Here is a 13,976-nt window from a genome sequence, read left to right as displayed (position 1 = left end):
GTCAGTAACCCGCACAGTCAGTAACCCGCACAGTCAGTAACCCGCACAGTCAGTAACCCGCACAGTCTGTAACAAGCACAGTCTGTAACCTGCACTGTCAGTAACCAGCACAGTCAATAACCAGCAGTCAAATACTAGCACAGTCAATAATCAGCACAGTCAGTAACAAGCGCAGTCAATAACCCGCATAGTCAAATAATAGCACAGTCAATAACCAGCACAGTCAGTAATGAGCTCAGTCAATAATCAGCACAGTCAATAACCAGCACAGTCAATAACCAGCACAGTTAGTAACCAGCAGTCAGTAACCACCACAGTCAATAAGCAGCACAGTCTGTAATGAGCAGTCAGTAAGCAGCACAGTCAATAATCAGCACAGTCAGTATCCAGCACAGTCAGTATCCAGCACAGTCAGTAACCAGCACAGTCAGTAACTAGCACAGTCAGTAACCAGCACAATCAATAACCAGCACAGCCAAATATTAGCCCAGTCAATAACCAGCACAGTCAATAACCAGCACAGTCAATAACCAGCACAGTTAGTAACCAGCAGTCAGTAACCACCACAGTCAATAAGCAGCACAGTCTGTAATGAGCACAGTCAGTTACGAGCACAGTCAATAATGAGCACAGTCAATAGCCAGCACAGTCAGTAATGAGCACAGTCAGTAATCAGAACAGTCAGTATATAACACAGTCAATAACCAGCACAGTCAGTAACCCGCACATTCAGTAACCAGCACAGTCAGTAACCCGCACAGTCAGTAACCCGCACAGTCAGTAACCCGCACAGTCCATAACCAGCACAGTCAGTAGCCAGCACAGTCAATAACCAGCATAGTCAAATACTAGCACAGTCAATAATCAGCACAGTCAGTATCCAGCACAGTCAGTATCCAGCACAGTCAGTAACCAGCACAGTCAATAACTAGCACAGTCAGTAACCAGCACAATCAATAACCAGCACAGCCAAATACTAGCACAGTCAATAACCAGCACAGTCAATAACCAGCACAGTTAGTAAACAGCAGTCAGTAACCACCACAGTCAATAACCAGCACAGTCAGTAATGAGCTCAGTCAATAATCAGCACAGTCAATAACCAGCACAGTCAATAACCAGCACAGTTAGTAACCAGCAGTCAGTAACCACCACAGTCAATAAGCAGCACAGTCTGTAATGAGCAGTCAGTAAGCAGCACAGTCAATAATCAGCACAGTCAGTATCCAGCACAGTCAGTATCCAGCACAGTCAGTAACCAGCACAGTCAGTAACTAGCACAGTCAGTAACCAGCACAATCAATAACCAGCACAGCCAAATATTAGCCCAGTCAATAACCAGCACAGTCAATAACCAGCACAGTCAATAACCAGCACAGTTAGTAACCAGCAGTCAGTAACCACCACAGTCAATAAGCAGCACAGTCTGTAATGAGCACAGTCAGTTACCAGCACAGTCAATAATGAGCACAGTCAATAGCCAGCACAGTCAGTAATGAGCACAGTCAGTAATCAGAACAGTCAGTATATAACACAGTCAATAACCAGCACAGTCAGTAACCCGCACATTCAGTAACCAGCACAGTCAGTAACCCGCACAGTCAGTAACCCGCACAGTCAGTAACCCGCACAGTCCATAACCAGCACAGTCAGTAGCCAGCACAGTCAATAACCAGCATAGTCAAATACTAGCACAGTCAATAATCAGCACAGTCAGTATCCAGCACAGTCAGTATCCAGCACAGTCAGTAACCAGCACAGTCAGTAACTAGCACAGTCAGTAACCAGCACAATCAATAACCAGCACAGCCAAATACTAGCACAGTCAATAACCAGCACAGTCAATAACCAGCACAGTTAGTAAACAGCAGTCAGTAACCACCACAGTCAATAAGCAGCACAGTCTGTAATGAGCACAGTCAGTTACCAGCACAGTCAATAATGAGCACAGTCAATAGCCAGCACAGTCAGTAATGAGCACAGTCAATAATCAGCACAGTCAGTAATCAGAACAGTCAGTATATAACACAGTAAATAACCAGCACAGTCAGTAACTAGCACAGTCAGTAACCAGCACAGTCAGTAACCAGCACAGTCAGTAACCAGCACAGTCAGTAACCCGCACAGTCAGTAACCCGCACAATCAGTAACCCGCACAGTCAGTAACCCACACAGTCAGTAACCCGCACAGTCAGTAACCCGCACAGTCTGTAACAAGCACAGTCTGTAACCTGCACAGTCAGTAACCAGCACAGTCAATAACCAGCAGTCAAATACTAGCACAGTCAATAATCAGCACAGTCAGTAACAAGCACAGTCAATAACCCGCATAGTCAAATAATAGCACAGTCAATAACCAGCACAGTCAGTAATGAGCTCAGTCAATAAATAGAACAACCAGTAAACAGCACAGTCAGTAACCAGCACAGTCAATAATCAGCACAGTCAGTATCCAGCACAGTCAGTATCCAGCACAGTCAGTAACCAGCACAGTCAGTAACCAGCACAGTCAGTAACCAGCACAATCAATAACCCACACAGTCAGTAACCCGCACAGTCAGTAACCTGCACAGTCCGTAACCAGCACAGTCAGTAGCCAGCACAGTCAATAATCAGCATAGTCAAATACTAGCACAGTCAATAATCAGCACAGTCAGTAACTAGCACAGTCAGTAACCAGCACAGTTAGTAACCAGCACAGTCAGTAACCCGCACAGTCAGTAACCCGCACAGTCAGTAACCCGCACAGTCAGTAATCCGCACAGTCAGTAACCCGCACAGTCTGTAACAAGCACAGTCTGTAACCTGCACTGTCAGTAACCAGCACAGTCAATAACCAGCAGTCAAATACTAGCACAGTCAATAATCAGCACAGTCAGTAACAAGCACAGTCAATAACCTGCATAGTCAAATAATAGCACAGTCAATAACCAGCACAGTCAGTAATGAGCTCAGTCAATAAATAGAACAACCAGTAACCAGCACAGTCAGTAACCAGCACAGTCAATAATCAGCACAATCAGTATCCAGCACAGTCAGTATCCAGCACAGTCAGTAACCAGCACAGTCAGTAACTAGCACAGTCAGTAACCAGCACAATCAATAACCAGCACAGCCAAATACTAGCACAGTCAATAACCAGCACAGTCAATAACCAGCACAGTCAATAACCAACACAGTTAGTATCCAGCAGTCCGTAACCACCACAGTCAATAAGCAGCACAGTCTGTAATGAGCACAGTCAGTTACCAGCACAGTCAATAATGATCACAGTCAATAGCCAGCACAGTCAATAATCAGCACAGTCAGTAATCAGAACAGTCAGTATATAACACAGTCAATAACCAGCACAGTCAGTAACCCGCACAGTCAGTAACCAGCACAGTCAGTAACCCGCACAGTCAGTAACCCACACAGTCAGTAACCCGCACAGTCCGTAAACCAGCACAGTCAGTAGCCAGCACAGTCAATAACCAGCATAGTCAAATACTAGCACAGTCAATAATCAGCACAGTCAGTATCCAGCACAGTCAGTATCCAGCACAGTCAGTAACCAGCACAGTCAGTAACTAGCACAGTCAGTAACCAGCACAATCAATAACCAGCACAGCCAAATACTAGCACAGTCAATAACCAGCACAGTCAATAACCAGCACAGTCAATAACCAGCACAGTTAGTAACCAGCAGTCAGTAACCACCACAGTCAATAAGCAGCACAGTCTGTAATGAGCACAGTCAGTAACCAGCACAGTCAGTAACTAGCACAGTCAGTAACCAGCACAATCAATAACCAGCACAGCCAAATACTAGCCCAGTCAATAACCAGCACAGTCAATAACCAGCACAGTCAATAACCAGCACAGTTAGTAACCAGCAGTCCGTAACCACCACAGTCAATAAGCAGCACAGTCTGTAATGAGCACAGTCAGTTATCAGCACAGTCAATAATGAGCACAGTCAATAGCCAGCACAGTCAATAATCAGCACAGTCAGTAATCAGAACAGTCAGTATATAACACAGTCAATAACCAGCACAGTCAGTAACCCGCACAGTCAGTAACCAGCACAGTCAGTAACCCGCACAGTCAGTAACCCACACAGTCAGTAACCCGCACAGTCCGTAATCAGCACAGCCAGTAGCCAGCACAGTCAATAACCAGCATAGTCAAATACTAGCACAGTCAATAATCAGCACAGTCAGTATCCAGCACAGTCAGTAACCAGCACAGTCAGTAACTAGCACAGTCAGTAACCAGCACAATCAATAACCAGCACAGCCAAATACTAGCACAGTCAATAACCAGCACAGTCAATAACCAGCACAGTCAATAACCAGCACAGTTAGTAACCAGCAGTCAGTAACCACCACAGTCAATAAGCAGCACAGTCTGTAATGAGCACAGTCAGTTACCAGCACAGTCAATAATGAGCACAGTCAATAGCCAGCACAGTCAGTAATGAGCACAGTCAATAATCAGCACAGTCAGTAATCAGAGCAGTCAGCATATAACACAGTCAATAACCAGCACAGTCAGTAACTAGCACAGTCAGTAACCAGCTCAGTCAGTAACCAGCACAGTCAGTAACCAGCACAGTCAGTAATCCGCACAGTCAGTAACCCGCACAATCAGTAACCCGCACAGTCAGTAACCCGCACAGTCAGTAACCCGCACAGTCAGTAACCCGCACAGTCAGTAACCCGCACAGTCTGTAACCAGCACAGTCAGTAACCAGCACAGTCAATAACCAGCAGTCAAATACTGGCACAGTCAATAATCAGCACAGTCAGTAACAAGCATAGTCAATAACCCACATAGTCAAATAATAGCACAGTCAATAACCAGCACAGTCAGTAATGAGCTCAGTCAATAAATAGAACAACCTGTAACCAGCACAGTCAGTAACCAGCACAGTCAGTAACCACCACAGTCAAATACTAGCACAGTCAAATACTAGCACAGTCAATTACCAGCACAGTCAATAACCAGCACAGTCAGTAATGAGCACAGTCAATAACCAGCACAGTCAGTTACCAGCACAGTCAGTTACCAGCACAGTCAGTTACAAGCACAGTCAATTACCAGCACAGTCAGTAATGAGCACAGTCAATAACCAGCACAGTCAATAACCAGCACAGTCAATTACCAGCACAGTCAGTAATGAGCACAGTCAATAACCAGCACAGTCAGTAACCAACACAATCAATAGATAGAAACCAAATAGAATGCAAAATGGGATATTCGAAGCATGAATGGGAAAACAACAAATGATGATGCTATCATGTTAACATGGACGTGGTCTATGGATTGTTTAGAGTCATTTGTTACATACCACTAGAAAATTGGGCTGTTCTAAGAGCATAGTGGGGACCCACACACAAGTGGAAAGCAATGGCTAATAAAGTGGCTGCTAAGTGTATGTATCCATTTTCTGTGTAAATCCCAAACAATGCATATCAGTATTTTCAACTTAACTCCCCCTTTTGGCACGAAACCAAAGCCTAAACAAGTTCTGCGTGCGTATAAAGATTTTGTGGATATTATCTTAGAGTGGTGATAAACAATATTAATTTGAATTCCTATTTCTGGCCATGGCTATTATAACATGAGTCAATAACAGGGATTGCTGTTAGGGATCTGCCAGGTACTTCATCTAGCTATACTCCTGGGATTAATCAATCCACACCTGAGGCCAGACCTGCTCGACTGACACCATCTCCCACCAACCAGGGTGGCAGGCTCAGGAGTGGGAGAGCCTATCGCGGCCTGGTCTCTCGGAGTTAGCTCCGCCCCCTGCCCTTTATTACCTGCCCTGTGCTCTCCCTCAGTGCTTGTAATTCTTTTGGATTCCTGGCCCCACTGCTGCTTGCTCCAGCCTGCTTCTGCCGTGCTTCTGCCTTGCTGCAGTTCTGCTTGACCTGCTTGCTTGCCCTGGCTTGCTTCTGTCTCCGTGCCTGCTCGGGTGTACTCACTTCGTCCTGGTCCTGACTGTTCGTTCGCCGCCCCGTTTCCTCGTGGCGTTCCGTGGCTACTGCCCCTTCCCTTGCGTGTTCCCTGTTTGTCTTCCTGTGCACTTAGCCAGCGTAGGGACCGCCGCCCAGTTGTACCTCGTCGCCTAGGGCGGGTCGTTGCAAGTAGGCAGGGACAGGGCGGTGGGTAGATTAGGGCTCACTTTCCCTTCACCTCCTTCCTGCCATTACATAATTACAAGCCCTTACCTAGTCTACCATTTCTCCTACGCTGACGCTATCATGGACCCCCTTGAGACCCTGACCCAGCAGATGCAGGGCCTCTCCCTACAGGTCCAGGCCCTGGCCCAAAGGGTCAATCAGGGTGACGCTGCTTTAGTAGTACCCCTCACCTCACCTCTAGAACCCGACCTCAAGTTACCTGACCGGTTTTCAGGGGACCGTAAGACGTTTCTCTCCTTCCGGGAGAGTTGCAGACTGTATTTCCGCCTAAAGCCCCACTCCTCAGGTTCCGAGAACCAGCGGGTGGGTATCATCATATCCCGACTCCAGGAAGGGCCCCAAGAGTGGGCCTTCTCCTTGGCTCCTGACGCCCCTGAACTTTCCTCTGTTGATCGTTTTTTCTCTGCCCTCGGACTCATTTACGACGAGACTGACAGGACTGCTTTAGCCGAGAGTCAGCTGGTGACCTTACGTCAGGGTAGGAGACCGGTTGAGGAATACTGTTCTGATTTTAGGAAGTGGTGCGTAGCTTCTCAGTGGAACGATCCGGCCCTAAGGTGCCAGTTTAGGTTAGGATTATCTGACGCCCTGAAGGATCTGCTGGTTAGCTACCCCTCGCCTGACTCCCTTGACCAGGTTATGGCCCTAGCAGTACGACTTGACCGACGTCTCAGGGAACGTCAGCTAGAACGCTTCAGTGTGCTCCCCTCTGACTTTTCTGCGATTCCCCCCGAGGTCCCGTCTCCTCTCCCCTCCACGGAGGACTCGGAGGTACCTATGCAACTCGGGGCCTCCATGTCCCCTCGACAACGTAGAGAGTTTCGCAGAATGAATGGTCTCTGCTTCTACTGTGGGGACGACAAGCATCTACTGAACACCTGTCCCAGGCGCAAGAATAAGAAGCCGGAAAACTTCCGCGCCTAAGTGATCATCGGGGAGGTCACTTGGGCGCACAGGTATTTCCCGTTAATGTGAAACGCAATAAAATTTTGCTTCCCTTTCAGGTCTCGTTTGCTGGCCGGTCTGCCACGGGCAGTGCTTTCGTGGATTCTGGCTCATCTGCTAATATCATGTCTGTGGATTTTGCGATGTCTCTAAAGATGCCTTGTATTGATTTACCTTATCCCATCCCTGTAGTAGGAATCGACTCAACCCCCCTTGCTAATGGTTATTTTACTCAGCATACTCCTGTTTTTGAACTCCTGGTTGGCTCCATGCATTTGGAGCAGTGCTCTGTACTGGTGATGCAGGGATTATCGTCTGATCTGGTATTAGGTCTTCCCTGGTTGCAGTTGCATAATCCCACATTTGATTGGAATACTGGGGATCTCACCAAATGGGGTAATGAATGTCTTATGTCATGTCTTTCTGTTAACTCTATTTCTCCCCGGGAGGAGGTAAACACGCTTCCTGAGTTTGTTCAGGACTTCGCCGATGTGTTTTCTAAGGAGGCCTCCGAGGTGTTGCCCCCCCATAGAGATTACGATTGCGCTATCGATTTGGTGCCTGGTGCCAAGCTTCCTAAGGGTAGGATATTTAATCTTTCATGTCCTGAACGTGAAGCGATGAGGGTGTATATCCAAGAATGCCTGGCCAAGGGTTTCATTCGCCCCTCGACTTCTCCTGTAGGTGCTGGCTTCTTCTTCGTGGGGAAGAAGGATGGTGGTCTTAGGCCGTGCATTGATTATCGTAACCTGAATAAGGTCACCGTAAGGAACCAGTACCCACTTCCTTTGATTCCGGATCTTTTTAATCAGGTTCAGGGAGCCCAATGGTTTTCTAAGTTCGATCTACGGGGGGCATATAACCTTATCCGCATCAAAGAGGGGGATGAGTGGAAAACTGCGTTCAACACACCCGAGGGTCATTTCGAATACCTGGTCATGCCCTTTGGGTTGTGTAATGCCCCTGCTGTCTTCCAGAATTTTATTAATGAAATCCTGAGAGAGTACCTGGGTAATTTTCTTGTTGTGTACCTTGATGACATACTGGTCTTTTCCAAGGACTGGTCCTCCCACGTGGAGCATGTCAGGAAGGTGCTCCAGGTCCTTCGGGAGAATAATCTGTTTGCTAAGACTGAAAAATGTGTCTTTGGGGTACAGGAGATACCATTTTTAGGGCAAATCCTCACTCCTCATGAATTCCGCATGGACCCTGCCAAGGTTCAAGCTGTGGCGGAATGGGTCCAACCTGCCTCCCTTAAGGCGTTACAGTGTTTTTTAGGGTTCGCCAACTATTACAGGAGATTTATTGCCAACTTCTCGGTCGTCGCTAAGCCTCTTACGGACCTTACCCGCAAGGGTGCCGATGTCCTCCATTGGCCCCCTGAGGCCGTCCAGGCCTTTGAGACTCTCAAGAAGTGCTTTATCTCGGCCCCCGTGCTGATTCAGCCCAACCAAGAGGAGCCATTTATTGTGGAGGTTGACGCTTCCGAGGTGGGAGTGGGGGCCGTCTTGTCCCAGGGTACCAGCTCCCTCACCCATCTCCGCCCCTGTGCTTACTTCTCTAGGAAGTTTTCGCCCACGGAGAGTAACTATGATATTGGTAACCGCGAACTTCTAGCCATTAAATGGGCTTTTGAGGAGTGGCGGCACTTCCTGGAGGGGGCCAGACACCAGGTAACGGTCCTTACGGATCACAAGAATCTGGTTTTCCTAGAATCGGCCCGGAGGCTTAATCCTAGACAAGCTCGGTGGGCACTATTCTTTACCAGATTTAATTTCTTGGTTACCTATAGGGCTGGGTCCAAGAATATTAAGGCTGACGCTCTGTCACGTAGTTTCATGGCCAATCCTCCTTCCGAGAAGGATCCCGCTTGTATTTTACCCCCTGGTATAATCGTCTCTGCCACGGATTCTGATTTAGCTTCTGATATCGCGGCTGATCAGGGTGCAGCTCCCGGGAACGTCCCTGGGGACAAACTGTTTGTTCCCCTGCAATACCGGCTGAGGGTACTCAGGGAAAACCATGACTCCGCTCTATCTGGTCATCCTGGCATCTTGGGCACCAAACACCTCATTACCAGGAACTATTGGTGGCCTGGGTTGCCTAAAGATGTTAGGGCTTACGTCGCCGCTTGTGAGGTTTGCGCTAGGTCCAAAACCCCTAGGTCCCGACCTGCGGGCCTACTACGTTCCTTGCCCATTCCCCAGAGACCTTGGACCCATATCTCCATGGATTTTATCACGATTTGCCTCCATCTCAGGGCAAGTCGGTGGTGTGGGTGGTAGTCGACCGCTTCAGCAAGATGTGCCACTTTGTGCCCCTTAAGAAGCTACCTAACGCCAAGACGTTAGCTTCTTTGTTTGTGAAACACATCCTGCGTCTCCATGGGGCCCTAGTCAATATCGTTTCTGACAGAGGGGTACAATTTGTTTCCTTATTTTGGAGAGCTTTTTGTAAAAAGTTGGAGATTGATCTGTCCTTCTCCTCCGCCTTCCATCCCGAAACTAATGGCCAAACGGAAAGGACCAACCAATCCCTGGAACAATATTTAAGGTGTTTCATCTCTGACTGTCAATTCGATTGGGTCTCATTCCTTCCCCTTGCTGAATTTTCCCTGAATAACCGGGTCAGTAACTCGTCAGGGGTCTCCCCGTTTTTCTGTAATTTCGGGTTTAACCCAAGGTTCTCCTCCGTCTCCCCTGGTTGTTCCAATAATCCTGAGGTAGAGGAGGTTCATCGGGAACTGTGCACTGTCTGGGCCCAGGTTCAGAAGAACCTAGAGGCGTCCCAGAGCGCACAAAAGATTCAGGCGGATAGTAGACGTTCTGCTAACCCCCGGTTTGTCGTCGGGGATTTGGTCTGGTTGTCGTCCAGGAACTTGCGCCTTAAGGTCCCGTCCAGGAAGTTTGCTCCCCGATTTATTGGACCTTATAAGATCATTGAAGTCCTCAACCCTGTATCCTTCCGTCTGGAGCTCCCCCCATCCTTTCGCATACATGACGTCTTCCATGCCTCCCTCCTTAAACGCTGCTCCCCGTCCTGGTCCCCCTCGAGGATACCTCCTGTTCCCGTTCTCACCCCTGAGGGGGTGGAATTCGAGGTGGCCAAGATTATGGACAGTAGGATGGTCCAGGGCTCCCTCCAGTACCTGGTCCATTGGAGAGGATACGGGCCGGAGGAGAGGACTTGGGTACCTGCCCGTGATGTTCACGCTGGGGTATTGATCAGGAGGTTCCACCTCCTCTTCCCCACTAAACCGGGTCCCCTTAGTAAGGGTCCGGTGGCCCCTAATAAAAGGGGGAGTACTGTTAGGGATCTGCCAGGTACTTCATCTAGCTATACTCCTGGGATTAATCAATCCACACCTGAGGCCAGACCTGCTCGACTGACACCATCTCCCACCAACCAGGGTGGCAGGCTCAGGAGTGGGAGAGCCTATCGCGGCCTGGTCTCTCGGAGTTAGCTCCGCCCCCTGCCCTTTATTACCTGCCCTGTGCTCTCCCTCAGTGCTTGTAATTCTTTTGGATTCCTGGCCCCACTGCTGCTTGCTCCAGCCTGCTTCTGCCGTGCTTCTGCCTTGCTGCAGTTCTGCTTGACCTGCTTGCTTGCCCTGGCTTGCTTCTGTCTCCGTGCCTGCTCGGGTGTACTCACTTCGTCCTGGTCCTGACTGTTCGTTCGCCGCCCCGTTTCCTCGTGGCGTTCCGTGGCTACTGCCCCTTCCCTTGCGTGTTCCCTGTTTGTCTTCCTGTGCACTTAGCCAGCGTAGGGACCGCCGCCCAGTTGTACCTCGTCGCCTAGGGCGGGTCGTTGCAAGTAGGCAGGGACAGGGCGGTGGGTAGATTAGGGCTCACTTTCCCTTCACCTCCTTCCTGCCATTACAATTGCACTGGGGACCTAACTGTGACAACAACTGCTACAGACCTGACAACATTTTTATCAACTTGAAAATAAAGAATCAGCTTAATTTAACTAATAGCCTGTTTAGTAAAAGTTGTCTGCTAGTCACGATAAAGCACTCTCACAAGATATCCGAGACATAAAAGGCCAACAATGAGTGATAGAGAAATGGTGGATGACACAAAGTGCTATATAACAGGAGTGGGTGACATAGAACAGCCATACAAACTCGCTAAGGGGCAGATAAAAAACAGTGGGAAAATATAAACCTGACAGCATGTAGCACAAGGCACCAGGATATAAGACAAGGGAAACTTAAAGTACATTTTAGCCCTAGAATACGTTTTTAAAAAAAATCAAAATAAGTCCAACATTTGTGCTGATCAATTTCTTAATGTATCTTTATAGTGGTGAGAGCTCCGTTTTTCTAATACACAGCTCCAAATCCCCTGCATAGACATAGACCTAAACATAACATTTTAATTGAAAGCAGTCACCACTAGGGGGAGCTTAGGAGCGTAGTGCATACTCTTTATACATTGAACTCAATAATAAAACAGTATGCATCAAACTTCTAACTTCTTCTAGTGGTGGCTGCACAAAACCACAATGTTATCTTTTAAATCCATGTTCATGCAGGAGATTTGGCGTTCTGTATCAGAAAAATCAGCACATAAGTTTGGACCTAAAAACGAATTGCTGTCAAAAAGTGGACATTTACATTAAGGGTATTTGCCCATCAGGGACATTTATGGCATATTCGCAGGATATGCCATAAATGTCAGACAGATGCGGGTCCCACCTATCCCTAGAACAGGGCCCCCTAAACCCCGTTCTACCTTTCTCGGTATCCACTGCCTCCCAAGCCACTTCCTGATTACATGTTTGGAAATTATGAAAACACTGTAGCTCGCTGAGCTACATTGTTTTCGTAACGCCCATAGAAGTGAATTGCAGTTACGGAAACAGAGTAGCTTGAATGCAACGCTACTTCCGTAACTGCCATTCACTAATATATGAGTAACGGAAACAATGTAGCTCAGCGAGCTATGATGTTTTCGTAATTTCCGATAATGTGATCAGGAAGTGGTTTGGGAGGCAGTGGAAACCTAGAAAGGTAGAGGGGGCCCTGTTTTAGAGATAAGTGCGGGTCCCAGAAGTATGGACCCGCATCTACCTGACATTTATGGCATATCCTGTGGATATGCCATAAATGTCTCTGATGAGCAAACCCCTCAGGGTATGTTCACACGGGCTATTTTCAGCCAATTATATGGCCGCAACGCCCCGAAAAACGTATAAAAATGCGAGGCTAAACGCCTCCAAACATCTGCACATTGATTTCAATGGGAAAAACTGTGTTCCGTTCCTACGGGGCGTTTTTTACGCGCCCGTTTTTAAAAACGCCTCGTAAAAAGAAGTGCATGTCTCTTCTTGAGCCATTTTTGGAGCCGTTTTTCATTGACTCAATAGAAAAACAGCTCCAAAAACGGCCGTAAAAAACGCCACAAAAACCGCTAGTAGCCAAAAAAATGGCTAAAAATCAGGGGCTGTTTTCCCTTGAAAATAGCTCCGTATTTACAACTGTTTTTTGTTAGGCGTTTGAACATAGCCTCAGGGTATGTACACACGTACAAAAAAAAGTGGCTGAAAATTACAAGGCTGATTTCAAGGCATTTTTGGAGCTGAAAACAAACCTTTTTTTTACCTTACAGATGGCTTATATTCAGGCTGATTTTGGAGCAGCAAAGCCTAGTTTTACATAACGCTCCAAAATACACTTGAAATAAGCCTTCAAACAGTTTTCCATTGCTTTAAATGGGAAATACACTGTGCTGCTCACATAAGTCTTATTTTTATGCTTCTGAATTTAAAAAAACGACTTGTAAAAAGAAGCCTCGTAAAAAGAAGTAGCATGTCACTTCTTGAGGCGTTTTTGGAGCTGATTTTCCATTGACAGTATGAAAAAAACCTCAAAAAAAGCTTAATTTCCAGCTTCCAAAAATGCCTTGAAATCAGAGGCTGTTTTATTTTGAGAACAGCTTTGTCATTTTCAGCCACTTCTTTTTGTACTGGTGAACATACCAGCTCCTTATGAGGCTTTTTTTGAGTCGTTCACACTCTTCAAGGGAAAACAGCCTCTGATTTTCAGCCATTTTCTAAGCAACTTGTGCTTCTTGCAGCGTTTTTTACGGACGTTTTTGGAACTGTTTTTCTATTGTCAATGAAAAACGGCTCCAAAAATGCCCTGTGGGAAGGGAACGCCGTTTTTCCCATTGAAATCAATGGGCAGATATTTGGAGGCGTTGAGTCCCTGCATTTTTAGCCGTTTTTTTGGGGCGTTTATGGCCCGAAAAACGTCTGAATATAGGTCGTGTGAAAACACCCTCAATCGAAAATCAGCTGCAAAAACATCTCAAGAAATTATATGCTACTTCTTTTTACGAGACTTCTTTTTACGAGGCGTTTTTTTAATTCTGCAGCATAAAAATACGCCTCATGTGAACAGCACAGCGTAAAACGAGGCTTTTATGCTTCAAAATCATAGTGAAAATAAGCCGTGTGTAAAATCTCAAATACTTACGTACTTCTAGTCTGGGGTATATGGCTAGAAAACTACATGCCCCAGCATCCCTGGCAGCATCAGTCCTGGTAATAGGTGAAGTGAAGTAGTATTCAGTGTGGTAATTCCGCAGGTATTAGGAAACGGGGAGGCAGGTCGACACAGTGACAGCACATGAATGAAGCAGCAGCTTTGTAAGAAAGATGACAACCACCATGGCAGCATATTTGGTTGTCACTTTTTTAAAAACATCATAGAGGAGGCATTAGAAAAAAATCATTATATTTCAGGATTGAAAGGATTTTCTATGAACTTTGCCTACATATACAGTGAAGGAAATAAGTATTTGATCCCTTGCTCAGAGGCGTAGCTAGGTTCTC

The sequence above is a fragment of the Rhinoderma darwinii genome, chromosome 2 (genome assembly GCF_050947455.1).
Source record: "Rhinoderma darwinii isolate aRhiDar2 chromosome 2, aRhiDar2.hap1, whole genome shotgun sequence".
Lineage (NCBI taxonomy): Eukaryota > Metazoa > Chordata > Amphibia > Anura > Rhinodermatidae > Rhinoderma > Rhinoderma darwinii.
Note: the sequence above shows the minus strand (reverse complement) of the source record.